The 15,810-nt window shown below is 42.8% G+C and overlaps 1 protein-coding gene and 1 long non-coding RNA gene across 2 annotated transcripts in view; both read left to right on the forward strand.

Moving 5' to 3' along the window:
* The first annotated feature begins 1 nt into the window (after position 1).
* On the forward strand, positions 2 to 13,828 carry LOC104318983 (uncharacterized). Its single transcript, XR_011322446.1, has 3 exons — positions 2 to 174; positions 11,203 to 11,343; positions 12,728 to 13,828. It is a non-coding gene; the product is annotated as an uncharacterized lncRNA (long non-coding RNA).
* Positions 13,829 to 15,436: 1,608 nt separating this feature from the next.
* The window catches only part of RNF145 (ring finger protein 145), a 47,248-nt gene continuing 46,874 nt past the window's right edge, over positions 15,437 to 15,810 (forward strand). The window contains exon 1 of the mRNA XM_069772598.1: positions 15,437 to 15,698. The gene's annotated coding sequence lies outside the window, so the exon portion shown is untranslated. The remainder of the gene's footprint in view (positions 15,699 to 15,810) is intronic.

Here is a 15,810-nt window from a genome sequence, read left to right on the forward strand (position 1 = left end):
ATGGCAGCGCGGGGCGGGGCGATCCCGCCTGTTCGTGTACCGGGCAGGCTGCGAGGCGAGGGAGAGTTTTCACCTTCTTTAAGGAGAAGAACAGCTTTCTTGGTATGCCCGCCTGAGGAGAGCTCCTCGGGGCTGCTCCAGTCGGGTTCGCGCAGGAAGTCGTGGTTTTCTGAGGTAAAATCCACGGCAGTCCACGGAGAGAGCGTCCTGCCCGGGCCCCCGCGCTCCCCTCACCGCCGGCTGTGAGGCTGAACTGCACTGGGGGCCCACCAGAGCTGAGCTTGGGCCCCAGGGAGGCCAGTAGAGGCGAACTCCACATGCAGCTATTGCCACCCGTGTCTCTTTTGCATCATTAACCCTGAAAGGAGATTGCTCTGTACCCAGGGAGCCTGACTCAAATCTTTCTTAGCTTCTAAGCTGACTCTTTACAGGCATATTAGCTTTTTGTGTCTGTTGAATCGAGGGTCGCCTCTCAGCTACCGTGGGGACTCTTGGGAACTGGCTTCAGCTGCAGTGGTTTTGTGCATGGACAACAGATGTAGAAGAGAAAAATGTATTTTGCACAAAGATGGCCTTTTGCGCTCAGGCATTCTGCTTTGCAGAAATAGTTGAAAAAAAATTGTTCTGTGGTAAAGTCTGGTTTCTTATATCTGTGAAATGAAGTGGAGATGATACAGACTGCAGTTCCCCTTGGCATCAGTAGAGACGGTGTTAGATTTGAGGTAGGAAGTGAAAGTTTCAGTCCTTCTGTTGTCTGAAAAGCAGATTCAGCAGCCGGTGTGCAATGAGCCAAAAATCATACACTCAGGAGAGACATTATTTATTTCATATTTGCACAAAGACGGGTGCTAGGTCTGTGGTCTTTGTGGTAATTCCACAAAGCTAACGCACCCTACAGTTAAACAAGCAAGCAATTTATACAGTTTTAGATTCACCCACTTAGTTTCCAAAGTCATTTCCCAAAATCATTATTGGTAGTTGCTTATCTGCCACCATTTCTATTGGGCTGAGGTTTTCTCCACTTCACGTTAAAGGTACAGTGTTCTTTTATTCTACAGTGCATGCTCAAGGAGCGGAGAAGGGGGTAAGTCTTTTAGGTCTTGGATTGAGTTGGTGGCCATGGTCTCCCCCTGCTGCCTTTACCTTCCCCCCAGTTACTGCAGATGTCCACTGACTTCATGCCCATTATCAATTACTCAACTTTCAGCGCCTTCTGGGGCAGGATGATCCCTTCTTATCCGTCTTTTAATTCTTCTTTGAGGTTCCTCAAGGCCCAATTCCTTGGTTAAAGAATGCTAGCTGCTTTCTTCTCTGATTACAAATGATTAAGTGTCTTTAGACTGCCAGCTTAATATATACAAAGAACATCTTGCATACAAAGAAACAGATCATTTCACATTTTTAGGTTAATCCTCAACAATTCCTCTGTTTGAGACTTGTATGAATACTCTTCATATAAGTCTCATTCTAAATGTGACGGTTTAGAACTACATTTAAAAATGCATTGTATGTTTACATAGATAGAGACAAATATCACTACTACAACTATTAAGATTGTTACCAATTTCTTAACCCATACACTTAAATCAGGGAACCAGGAAGTCAACCATCTAAATACTTCTTTCACTCCAGTGGAAGTGTCATCCTTTTGGACTTTGTGTAATATCTGGGTTTGTTTCCAAATTTCATTCAAATCTGTAGAGATTTGTCCACTTTGATCTGTATGTATACAGCAGCTGGTGTTAATTACAGTGCACACACCCCCCCCCCCCCCCCCCGAGAAGGTAACAACATATCCAATGTTATCTTGTTCTGAACAGCTATATCAGTAGCCTTGGATACCTCTTCTTGTAAAGCTTTGATGGCATCAGAAGTCTCGTTCCCTATTTTTTCAATAATGGCTGAAATGTTCGGTATTGCCTTCTCAAGTTCACTAACGCCTAACCAAGGGAGGAACCGTCTTGCAAACGAATGGAAGCAGGTAGGTCAATCGATTAACGGGTTGCAGCTTCAATATCTTCTCATATATGTTCATACCCATAATCCAGCTTTGATCTCATTTATTACTGTTACATTAGGAACAATTGCACCCAAAGTGCAAGTTCCTGACCAATTCGGAAGCAATACCTTGCATGCCTTATTTCCACGTAACCAATACCAACCACTACCCTTCATGACATGCCATCCACTTTGTTCTTTGCTAGGCCGTTTGTAACCAATTTCTGGTATTTGGGAACAGTTCTCATAGTTTCCTATAAAAACAGCTCTCACAATTAACAGGCTGCTTCCCATGTAGTAGAGTTTTCTCCTACCATCTGTTATCATTATTACATCTTCGCAAACATTGATAATAATCTCCCACCAAATGATGAACTTCCCATCCTGGATCTGCATTTTCATTGTATATAGTTTGATTGCTGTCATTCCTTACATGTCTAATGAATTCTGAAAATGAGAAATTAAGTGGTATCCCTACTAAAGGAAGGCCCTTATTCAAATGCTCTGGAAAATGGGTGTGCACCCAGCAATTTGTTCTAGTTGCCACTTTCTTCGATTTTTCAATTATTCCCAAATGGAGGTTCTTTCCTCACGGGGCATCATTTCCTTCCTGGTTCCCTTGACTCACCTGATTCATGCAAGTGAGAAAAACTAACCACAACATTCTTCCCATTACTAGGCTGTAAAAAGGTAGTAAACTCGTACAAATACCACAAAAATAGTATTAAGATAATTCCCATAAGACAATATAAAAACACCTCCCCTTGCGTACACTCTAAATGCAGGATGGACTTTATATTAATCCAAGTAGACTTCATGTATCTCCGTGTATTTTCAGCTTCAAAGGTCCAGTTTCCTCAAATCTTCACATTTTAGGAGGTGCTGTTTTCACTTGGGTATAGTGAATCCATGAGTCAATTCCCTGCAGCTTCACAGCAGTATTAGTTGACAGCAATACCAAATAAGGTCCTTTCCATTTTTCTTCTAGTGGCTCTCCTTTCCAAGTTTGTAAATATACTTGATGTCCTGGTTTAAATGAATGCACAGGCAAGTCCAAAGGTACAGGAGTTCTTATTTGGATATACCTGTGAAGGGAAGAAAGAACTCTTGCAAGGACAAGAGGTAATCACTAAGTATCTGGTCACCTTTTAGGCACATTTGATTTCCTTTTCCAGTTAAATTTGTTAGATAAGGTTTTCCATAGAAGATCTCAAAAGGGCTAACCCCTTCTCTAACCCTTGGAGTAACTCTAATTCTTAATAAAGCTAGCGGTAAAACTTCAATCCATTTCATGTGTGTTTCCTGACACAATTTACTATTTGTCTCTTCATTGTTTGATTCATCCTTTCTACCTTCCTGCTCAACTGCGGCTTCCATGGGGTATGCAAGTCCCATTTGATTTGTAAAAATTTGGATACCCCTTGGACTACCTCTGCTACAAAGTGCAGTCCTCGATCTGAGGAGAACCCTTCTGGCACTCTGAATCTCGAATGATTTCTTTCAATAAAACCTTTCCCACTTCCCTTGCCTTGTTGCTGTGACATGGGAAAGCTTTGGGCCATCCTGAAAAAGTATCCACAATCACCGGTAGATATTTATATCCCTTACAACTATGTAGCTCAGAAAAATCGATTTGCCAGTTATCTCTAGGGGTAAGACCTTTTCTTACCTCTCCTAGGGGGGCCTTTTCTGAATTTTAGGATTATTCTTTAAACAAACTTCACATTTCTGTACAATCCCTTTAGCTATTAACAACATATTAATTCCCACAGCATATCGTCTGGTTGCCTCAAGCAAAGCTTCAACTCCCATGTGTGTACTTTTATTCGTCCTTTCCATTAGCTCCTTCATTATAGGCAAAGTTACCATACACTGACCAGTCAAGGTTACCCACCATCCTTCTGGAGTCTTCTTACATTTTAGTAATTCTGCAAGTCTGTTTTCCTTTTTGGTGTATACAGGTACTTCAATTTTCACAACTCTTTCTGGGATTAATGCTACTATGTTTATTGATAAAGCTGCCCTCTTTGCAGTCTCATCGGCCTTTTTATTTCCTTTAATTACATCAGTACATCCAGATTGATGGGCTTTGCAATGTATAACTGCTATTTCTTTAGGCTTGTTAACAGCATCAAGCAGTTCCATAATTTGTCTGCCATATTTTGTGGGGTTCCCTTGTAGGGATAACAATCCTCTTTCTTTCCAAATTGCACCATGAGCATGTATTACACCAAAGGCATATTTTGAATCAGTATACACATTAACTCGTTTTCCTTCTGGTAATTCCAAAGCTCGAGTTAAAGCAATCAGTACAGCTTTCTGGGCAGATGTTTTTACAGGCAACGGTTCCACTTCTATTTCCTTCTCCAAAGTTGCAACAGCATACCTGGCCTTCCCCTCCTCTTTACTTACAAAGCTGCTTCCATCAGTGAATAGCTCCCAGTGAGGATGTTGTAAAGGGGAGTCCTTTAAATCTGGATGGCTAGAATATACTTGCTCAATGGTCTGTAAACAGTCATGTATTAATCCTTCTTCTCACGAGGGCAACAATGACACTGGAATTAAAGTATTAGATATTTTCATTACCACATCCTCTTGTTCAAGCAGTATTGCTTGATATCGTACCATCCTGCTTGGAGACAGCCAATGATGTCCTTTTTGTTCCAAACCAGTTATAACTGCATGTGGCACATATAAACAGTGATTCTTTGTCCCGTTGTTAACTTCTGTGCCTCTTGTATTAACATCACTGCTGTGGCTACCACCCCCAAGCATCCTGGCCATCCAGAGCTTACATTATCCAGTCGTTTCGAAAAGTAAGCTAGTGGTCTTTTCCAGTCCACTAAAGTTTGCACAAGCACTCCCACCGCTTGATGTCCTTGTTCATGCATATAAAGCTCAAAAGGCTTTGTCAAATTGGGGAGGCCTAGTGCAGGTGCCCTCATAAGCGCAACCTTTATATCGTCAAACCCTTTTTGACATTCCAGAGTCCATTGCAACACTTCTCCTGGTGCCTTAATAGCCTCATACAAAGGTTTAGCCATCAATCCAAAATTAGGTATCCAAAGGCGACACCACCCGGCCATTCCAAGAAATCCTCCTAACTCTCTTTTTGATTTAGGTGGGGCAATCTGACAAATTGCTCCCCTCCTCTCAATCCCCAGGTTTTTTTCTCCCGAGTTCTTACCTTGCCATTGTTCCAATTCCTTTGCTAGTACATTACCAAAGATGATGGGGCTATTCTTAAATCCTTGGGGAAGTACTGTCCAACGTAACTGCATCTTGCATCCTGTTGTAGGATTCTTCCACTCAAAGGCAAACAGTTTTTGACTCTGTTCTTCCAGAGGAATACAAGAAAAGGCATCTTTTAGGTCCAGAACTGTAAAATAAACATTAGAATCAACTGTTGCATTCAGCAGAGGGTACAGGTTTGGTACCACTGGATGGACATCAGTCACTATTTGATTAATAGCCCTTAGATCTTTTACTAGACGATATTCCTGAGAATGTGGCTTTTTAACAGGTAGAATAGGGGTACTATATTCAGATTGGCATTCTCATAGCAGTCCATGCTTCAAAAAGTTATTGTAGGTTCCAGTCCCATGCAAGCTTCTAATTTCACGGAGTACTGTTTATGTCTTACCAGCTTCATGTCCTGTTTTAATTCCACTTTTACTGGTTTGGCTAATTTTGCTTTTCCAGGCCTCTCTGTTGCCCACACAAAGGGTACCACTGCATCCATAATTTCGGAGGGGATTTTAACTTGTTCATTCTTCATGTCCTTGATTCCCATTGATTCCTGTAACATATAAACTTGCACTCCCCAGGCATTACTCTGAGGAATATGCACTTGAATTTTGTTTTTTTTCAGAAGTTATCTGTGCTCTCAATTTATTTAGTAAGTCCTGTCCCATTAGAGGTAATGGAGAGTCAATGTTTTATTTCCAATTTCACACATCATAGGCTGGAGAAAGGGCTTAACCTCTCGCTTTCCCGTGGCACCAGCCACCAACATAGAGAACTTACTCATAGGTCCCTTACAGCTATTTAACACAGAATAAGTTGCCCCTGTATCTACCAAATATTTAACAATTTCATTCCCCAGCTTGACTGGAACCAAGGGCTCGGCTGGGGAATTAAAATTCTCAGCCCCCGGTCCCCGTCATTCAAATCCTCTGTACTGATCAGTAGTAAATTGGCCTCAGGGATAGGGCAGAAGGGGGAGACCAAGTCGGTCTTTTCTTCGGACGTTCATTTTTCCACTGTCCCCTTTCTTTACAAGTGGCACACTGGTCAAACCCCAAAGGGGTTCTATTCTCAATGTTTCCCCCCACTCCGGGTCCCCTTCCATGCCCCTGTCCTCTCAGGAAACTGCTTTCCCTAGAGGATGTTTGCACGTGAGTGAATCCTGCTGCTAAAATAGCAGCCTTTTGCTTCTGATCTTTTAGTTTCTCCTTTTGTTTTTCTTTCTTTTCTAACGCTTCTCTGTTATTATACACCTTATAAGCAATCTCAATCAGTTTAGATATTGTCATTCTTGACATACCATCTACCTTTTGCAGCTTCCTTCTTATGTTTGGTGCCAACTGCCCCACAAACAAGGTGGTAAATGTTACTTTGTTACCCTCATCCTCTGGATCTAGGTAAATGTTACTTTGTTAGCCTCATCCTCTGGATCTAAATCAGTCCATTTCCAAGCCGTTAGGCACAATCTTTCATAAAAAGCAGATGGGTCCTTACTTTTACCCTGCACCACCTGATACAGCTTTGCAAGTTTTTTGGGTCTGGGGCCTCCATGTTTCACTCCATATAGAATCAACTGTTGATACTGCTTAATCATTAACCATCCCGCTCCCGTATTAGGATCCCAGTCAGGTTCCTGTGCCGACATAAAACGTTCTGGACCATCTCTGGTATTCAACTTAATATTTTCTTCCTGAGCTTTTTCCAACACCATTTTCTTTTCCTCAGGGAGAAGTCCTTCCAATCTGGGTTGTGATTCTCAATCATAATTTGAAATGCCTGATACCCTTTTTCTGGATTTTCTCGGTATGATCCAGCAGATTCCTTCCAATTTATCAAATCTGAAGCAGAAAATGGTACCTTTACATGTACTGGCATTCCATCTGGTCCTACTTCCTCACGCAGTGGGTCTTGCAGTACCAGTTTTTGTTGAGCACGAGTCCTACCAGCAATAGGACTGCAAATTTCACCACCCTGTCCCCCATTGACATTACCCTGGTTAGAATCAGAGGGAACCAACAACTGTACATCTTTTTCCTTGTCATTCACTTGTGTACACCTTTTCCCAACAGTACAGGTGGAACAACATCGAGGCAATTGTCTTTTATCCTCCATCTTCATTAACACATTTGAATCAGATACTGATAATTTGCATTTCTTTCTTGTTTCATAATAATTTCTTAAAGCAAAGAACATATCCACATATGGGATTTCATCCCACTTATCTTGCCTTCTGCAAAACAACATTAGCTGTAAAATGGTATTATAATTCAAAGTTCCCATTTCCGGCCATCTTTCTTCATCATCTAATTTATATACCAGCCACCATTAAGTACAGTACTCTTTTAATTTCTTCCTTGTCAGGGGAACCCCACCAAACTTGTTCCAATGTTTTAGGATGCATCCTAATGGAGAGCAAAGGAGAGGCTCTGCAGACTGTCCTGCCCCTTGTCCTGCTACCATATTGCTACCCCAAAAGAACCTTCTTATCCACGCTTTCATGCACTCCAGTCGTCACTGTCAAGCATGCATGAACTTTATAAAATACCTCTATATATACCTTTACTATATACAGTACCCTCCTTGCAATGTCTCTATTATGCATGTCGCACCTTTGTGCCGCTTACTGGTTCCACACAGGGAAAGTACTCGCAGAGTCCCTGAGACAAAAGCTGGAGTCCGAAGAGCAGCTTCTCCCTGTCAGTAGCCAGCAAGTCGATCCGGGCAAGGCTTCACAGCTGTCCCATCTGGGTCGCCAGAAAACTGTTGTCCAAAAAGAGGATTCGTCAGCCGGTGTGCAACGAGCCAATAATCACACACTTAGGAGAGACATTATTTGTTTCATATTTGCGCAAAGATGGCTGCTAGGTGGTAATTCCACAAAGCTAACGCACCCTACAGTTAAACAAGCAAGCGATTTATACAGTTTTAGATTCACCCACTTAGTTTCCAAAGTCATTTCCCAAAATCATTATTGGTAGTTGCTTATCTGCCACCATTTCTGTTTTCTCCACTTCAAATTAAAGGTACAGTGTTCTTTTATTCTACAGTGCATGCTCAAGGAGCGGGGAAGGGGGTAAGTCTTTTAGGTCTTGGATTGAGTCGGTGGCCGTAGTCTCCCCCTGCTGCCTTTACCTTCCCCCCAGTTACTGCAGATGTCCACTGACTTCATGCCCATTATCAATTACTCAACTTTCAGCGCCTTCTGGGGCAGGATGATCCCTTCTTATCCGTCTTTTAATTCTTCTTCGAGGTTCCTCAAGGCCCAATTCCTCCACGATGTCCTTGGTTAAAGAATGCTAGCTGCTTTCTTCTCTGATTACAAATGATTAAGTGTCTTTAGACTGTCAGCTTAATATATACAAAGAACATCTTGCATACAAAGAAACAGATCATTTCACATTTTTAGGTTAATCCTCAACACCCCCTCATCTTAGGTCTTGCTCTGTGGAGAGGTTAGGTAGTTTCTCTTCCTCTTTTTTGTTTGGTGATAAATTGGGAAGGGAACAAAAGAGCAGAGGTGAGCAGCTATGCACCCAGTACAAGTTTCTTCAGAATGGCTGCTGTAACTTCTAAGAGCCATTCCTAGTGTAAGTAAATCTCAGTGAAGAAGTGCAGTATAAACAAAAACTGCGTAGAAGCCTGATTTCTTTCCTGAATGGATATGAATTTTATGTATTTCCTGCCTGGATATGTATTTTGAGTTCTGTTCTATAGTCAGGTTTTAGCGTAAAAGCACTTTGGTTTCCAGAAGAGTGGTACAAATGAGAGACTAATGTAGTGACTGTTCATGTCAGGTTTAGCTTCTGACTGCATGTAAATCCATGTAAAACCAGTCATTATGTGTGTATCCCAGTCACAAAGGGTTTGCTTTTTCTTTTAATGACACACAGTTGTCCTCTGCACGGAGGCAGCGTGTTAACAGTAGTGCTGGAAAGGTTCCAAAGCTGCAACTAGTAATTAAAATCATACCCTGTTACAAAACTATGCACCCTACAGGCCTGTTTAAAAATTCAGGCTACTAAAATGATATCTAGTGTGATTGCCTCTCTATTTGTAATCTTTTATAAATATTTTTTACTATTTTCTGGTTGGCTTTTAAAAAGCTGTCTTGAAGAGGAGGCAGTAGGGTTTTGGGGTTTTTTCTGGGTTTTTTTTTTCTGAGGAGTAATATGAAAAAGTATTTATAAGTATTTCTGCATATTTCATTTCTGGTATGATATCGGTGGTTTAGTATCCTGAGCTATGACTAGGACGTCCTTGTGCTAGGCGCTGTTGAAAAATGCTCTGATCCTGACAACATTCATGTGGCGCAGATAAATACATCCTTTTACTTAGCTGTGAAAACGCATGGTGGTGCTCAATCCTAACATTAATAAGTGCAAAGTGGTAATTTGACTAAGACCATATAATTACAATTCAGACCCCAAACAGCATAATCTTTTCTTTGTACTGAGGAGTTTGTTTCGTGGTGGTACTCTCTGGGTTTACACTGTGGTAAAATAGCAGAGCAAGGAGGAGGGAAAAAGCAGTGGGGAAATTTTAAAGCAAATACACGTTCCCTTTCACCTTGATGTGCACTATGTCCTGGGATGCTCGAGGGTGAAATAAAAAAAGTGACTGCATGTCAAATTGATGCCTGCTGGCTCCCTTCCCAGTGCCTCATGTTCACAGCAAGCATTTCTAAGCATTCTGACGAACACGCTCCTATGCATAACTACTGAAGCCTAGGAGCTCATCTCCTAAATTGCTGTTCATGCTGCATATGAGAGAGCAAAATCCCACTAGTAACTCTGGGGGATGCTAAGTAAGAATACTTTAAAATCATCTTTTAAAGCTGAAAACAATGTGGAAGGCTCAAAAGATTGCTTTGAGAATTAAGAGAAAGATTAGATCACATCTCTATGTGATCTAAGGCGTTAGAAAGCAAAAGGTGATGACATTGCAGGGCTGAGAGGTGCTAAATATTTGTTATACTCAGTGACTTTAATGGTGGAGAGTCAGTGCAGATGTTAATGTGATGCAGATTGTGAATCGGCCAACATCCCAGATTTCAAGATTTTGCAACTTTTTTTTTTTTTTTCCAAATTGCTTTTTGGTTCAGAAAACTCATTTGAATATGTGCCAGTCTGTCTACCCCACTTCGAAATTGAATCCACGTTAGGAAAAAATAGAGAGCAGAGCCCATATTCTCCACTAGGAATAAAAGAATCCTTAAAATACAGCTTGGTACCAATGTATTTTACTCTTAATCTGTTTTATGCTTTTGGTTTCCCCTCTCGACTCTTTTTACTATTTCCTACAATACTTTCTTGTTTTCTACTTTTCCCAGTCCCTTTTCTCTGTTTTATAATTTGTTCTAAGAAGGCGGTAAAAGCAAAGATATCTGAGAATGTCAAACTCTTCAAGTCTTTACTATCGAAGTGGTTCCAGCCCAAAGCAGATGTGTGTGCAAGCCTTCTATGTTGTTCATGACCACTTCAATGTAATACAACAGACAGCATGGTTTGCTGGACACTGCCATCACTGTGCCCTAGAAATATAGCATTTAAATGCAAGCTCTGATTCTGAGTCACTCTGTGACTCTGGGCAAAACACCGAGAGCTGAATTTCCAGTGTTCAATAATGTGGTGTGCTTTAGTAGCTGGCAGCTCAGCTGGAGACATGGAAGTGTCTCAAGTTTGAAATGGAACACATTTTCAAGTTATCACTAATACAGTAAGTCTCTGTCTCAGCTTCCTTATCAGTAAAGTGGAGGTTAGAATAATATTTATATAGTTTCCTTACAGGAGTTTTTTCAGGATTATTTAACTAATGTTGGCACTGTGAGATGCTATAAATACTAGAGGCTTGTACCAGTATACCATATGATTCTCCACTTTCTCAATGCAACTGTTATTCTTCTGCCACTATTCAGCCCAATTATTTTTATTTCATTTACTTCGATTCTTTGTATTCTAGATTATGCCCCACTGGCAAGGGATCTTGGGAGAGAACTGTGATGCTTTTGTTCACCAGACAAAACCTGATTCATCACTTTCCTTACATCACCACCCAGCTCTCTAGCTTCTCAACACAGAGATTGGTATGGCTTTCCTTTAGGTATGTTGTAAATCGCAGCAGCTGTTTATTTGTTTGGAGTCAGCGCTCTCCAGTGCTATGAAAGTGGTAAAAATATATGTAATCATATGCGATATGTAATTATCAGAGATACTGCAGAAGTGGTTTCCTGAAGAGAGTGAAAATAAATATGAAATTAAGAAACTGGAACTAGCTGAGTTGCTAGGAAGAATTCTGAAAAGCAGTGAGAATGAGAGGAAAAATGAGGGTCAATGAGAAGCTAAGTGATGGGGAGAAATTTAGGAAATAGGGTCGCAGATAGGGAAAAGCAGGGAAATTTCCAAGATGGAGCTATGGAGTGGGAGTAGGTAAATCAGAGAAAGAGATTCACTGGCTCTGTTGCTATTGTGGGACCCAGTAATGCTCCCGATTCCTGTGTCTGGGTATGTGCTTTGGTAGGAAATAGCTTATTTGTTCCTTTGTTTAGTGAATGGGATAAAATTGCAAGAAGAGAACACAAAGGCTTTGGGGGCTGGCTGCCATCAGTATTATAAGCCATACACGTGAGGCACCAAATTAGGTTTTGCAGGCAATCTTAATTTTTGCATTATTTAACTTTCGTCTGGCTTTATGCAATGTAACCTACTTGTTAAGACATTCCTTTGCTTTTACCTATATATGTACGAGTATTTTTTGAAACAATGGCTTGTAAAAAAAGCTTCAAACAAAACTGCCCATGTTGTTGTCCACCTGAGGCATGCAACGTCCTTCCATGTCAGTGTATTTTGCTGCTTTTGAGAATTCTCATGAGGGATTTTCTTTGTAAGCAGTTTGGGGTGCTGGCATTTGTCCATCCACATGGACAAATCAAGCTTCCACGCTATCTGAACTCTGAGAAGGTCTTTTGAAAGTTTTAATGAGATGTCACCATAGCGGCCCTCTTCAGTCCTCAGCTGCTGATCACTGAAAGTTTGGAATCCAAGCGCCTCTGTTAATAACGAGAGATAAACAATCATTGAATTCAGAATTCTTAGCCACCCAGTGTCAAATGCAGGAAAGGCTTTTAAAATTCCAGAGAAATGAAGCATAAAGTTGAGGTGCTTTTAAAAAGACATGCCTGACAAGACAGTGGTAATGCCACATACCTGATCTGCCCATTAGAAAACCTGTGCTTTTGTGAAGTAATGCATTTTCAGAATTAAATGCTGAGAGATGATAGAATGAAATAAAAGTGGGGTTCAGTTCTTATTGTTTGCTTGCAAACTGAAGTGAGAACTTTCGGTGATTTGCTACAATACTTTCATGATACAATTACTTCTAAAATAATAATAGAGATTTCCACTCCATCTCCTATAAATACATGTCACTGTCTACAGTTGTGAATATAAATTTGTCTCTCTCTGCTGCTTGCTGTCTTTTTTCTTAGAAGCAGCACTGAAGACAGGCGGTAGGACATACAGATCCTGCACCATCACCCCTGGCCTCAGTCAGCATTGAACCAAGCCCACAAAGAACAGGAGTGACTCATGATTTTTTTTCCATGTACGGCATGAGAAGACAAGCAGGCCCTAGAAATGAAGCTGAAATTCTTATGCCTTATATGACAGCTGGTTCGTACTCCTTGTGATAAGAAGTGGGGTACTGGCAAGTATTAGTGAACAGTGACGCAGTAGTGAGTAGGCTGAACCAGGCAGAACAATGGGGTGGATGGAGGCTGGTGAAGCCATTGTTTTCCCATGTTCTCTGCAGGACTCCAGGGTTGGGAGCAGTCAATTTACCCCAGATACAACAAAAGAATCCAATCATAGTGGCATGGTTAATAAAAAGATGCATGAAACAAGAGCTGCAAGCACTCGTCGTGCAGGGACCTGTTAAATGATAAAGGAGGAAACTAACTGCTTAGGAGAGAAACTCAGGGGATCAGAGAAGCCCTGTGCAGAAGGGTCTCTGTGATCCTTAGAAGACTGACCAGAGCACAAAGTGCTTATGAGTAATAATCACCTGTATATGCATGTCCTAAGTTTGTCTGGATGCGCATATTTGTTCTTTCTAAAGAGAAGAATTACTGAGTTGATGAATCCTTGCACAAACTGATAGCTTTAAACTAAAAGCTTTACAATAAAAAAGCCTGTTATTTTTTAAATAGCATTAAAATCTGAAGGTTGTGAAAAATTGTATCAATACGCTGAGCTCCTCTGTGGTACCTAAGCAAAGGCTTCCGTCTGAGAGACCTCCGTCAGCTGTGCCATTTGGTCTCCCTTCTGCTGCATTCTGGGCTGAACGGAGTTTGGGAGAAGACAGGTCCAGCATTAACACCAAATACAACTATCCTAGTATACAGCAGGGCAGAGCCCTACCACAGTTTCAATAAAAGTTAACACAGACTTGTTCAAACTACCTTTTTCTTCTGGTGTTTTGAAAACCTCTGGGTACTCAGACAAGGGTAATTTTGCAAAGCAGAATGTGGACAGACACCCAAACCCCTTATTTTAATATCTCTACTTCATAAAGACATTGTGTTGAGGCCACGGTTGTTAATACCTAATGTCTGTGAATGCTCCGGTTCTCATTAGAGGTGGAAGGAAAAAAGCAATTAAGTTGGCTGGCCCAACCCTTGTGAACTACAGGATTTTCCAGTTCACTATTCCCTCATTTCTCACTGCAACAAAGTTTTTTCATGTCCCAGACAAGGTGGCTTTGTAGTTTTTCAAATATTAAGGTAAAAAACAGTACTTCTCTTGGGTCACAATTTTTTCCTTAGCACCTACGAATGCATGCTAGGGCCTGGCCACGCAACCTTTACAGAATGAGTAAATGTTAGTGAGACTTTTCACGCAAAGGCTGTGAGCACAGACTGCGAAGCGTGAGCTCCTGCACGGGGGACTGTGCTGTGAGGGAGCTGCCCCTAGTACAGGTCTCCAGCTGAAAAATGACAGTGCAGAAGAACAAAAAGTCTACTATTTTTCTGGTTGATCTCACAACAGAGGTTGTTTTCCCACAAATAGGGTTCATTTACCTGGTGTGCAAGCCAACAGCCCACAGAGTTGAGGTATTTTCAAATTAATTTCATTGATGCGCATGACTGGGTGCCTGTCTCAAGACTGCACACCCTTGTCTCGAAAATCTCGCATTTATACACTCAACTAATACCTATTCATTATTATTTTCCTTAATGATTGGTTCTTTCTATCTTCGCTCCTCATGTAAATTAGTTGCGCAGACTCTGTCTTCCTCCTCCATTGTCTTCTTTTGAACAGGTGGTGTCATTTGAGTAGGTGGTCAATGAGTCGGTGGTCACAATCTCCCCCTGTAAGAATTACCTTTTTCTCACTTCTTCCCCAATCTTGGCAGTTCCAAACAGTTCTTCAAGATTTATTGACCTGACCACAATCCATTACCTTTTCTGACATAAAGCCTCATTGTCTAGTAGTTAGTTCCTAAACCCTAAATCATGCCTAGTTATTGTTCCCTATTTTAAATATTAACTGATGGGGGCTGTATACAGGACTTTAGCAGCTCCCTGGTTATTTCAATCATATTGTACTTATTAATTGATAACAAGGTGACTATAGAGTCTGAAGTACACCGCTGGAAAAAAGTCAGCCTTAGTATTTGACATTAATACAGCATTTTGTGTTCCACAAGGCCAGTAGAGAGTATTATTAAAATAGCAGAGCTGCCTTTTAAACATCTGCCCAGACACTACCTCAAATTTTGCTGACCGACTCTTGTGAGTCATCTTTCAGGCTTGCAGCTGCCCTGACAAGTCTTTCACATCCCGGGAGGGTCCAAACCCAAACCAAAACTAAAACCCTGGTCTGCCATCGGAATTTAAACCCAAACCTCCGCCTTTTGGGGAGGGGCGGGAGAGGGTAACAGCGTGCCGAAAGGGCGGCTGGCGCCGCGCTGCCTGGCAAGGAGCCCTCTCCGCGGCGCGCAACTGCGCGCAGCCTCCCCAGCCAAATTCCGACGCCCCAACCGGCGCTTTGTACCCAGAAGTGTGCTTTTTCACTCAAAATGCGCGTTCTGCCCGCCCGCCCGTCACTCCCGGGGACACGGTCGCAGCGGGGAGCAGCGCGGGGGTGGCGACCCGCTGCTCAGCGCGGGCGGGCGGGGCGGTGCTGCGGGCGGGGCCGGCGCATGCGCGGAGCGGGGCGGCGCGCAGGCAGCGGGGCCATGGCCGCCTGTCTGTGGGGCCGTGGGATGTCGGCGCCCTGAGGCGGCGCGGCGCGGCCATGGTGCCTCGAGGAGCCGCTCTGCCGCCGGGCACCGAGCCGCCGCCCTCGTCGCTGTGAGGCGCGGAGCCCCGCCGCGCCACCGGGGAGCGGGAGCAGGAGCAAGAACAGGAGGAGGAGGAGGTGGCGGCGACGACGGCGACGACGACCCCGCCGGCCCAGGTGATTCCCCACCCCGCCGCCTCAGACACGCGCGTGCCCCTCCCCCGCCCCTCAGGGCGTCGCGGGGGCCGAGGCGCCCGCCGCCCGCCCCTCCCGCGCCCCCCGTGCGGGG

This window comes from Haliaeetus albicilla, chromosome 27 (assembly GCF_947461875.1).
Source record: "Haliaeetus albicilla chromosome 27, bHalAlb1.1, whole genome shotgun sequence".
In the NCBI taxonomy this organism is placed as follows: Eukaryota; Metazoa; Chordata; class Aves; order Accipitriformes; family Accipitridae; genus Haliaeetus; species Haliaeetus albicilla.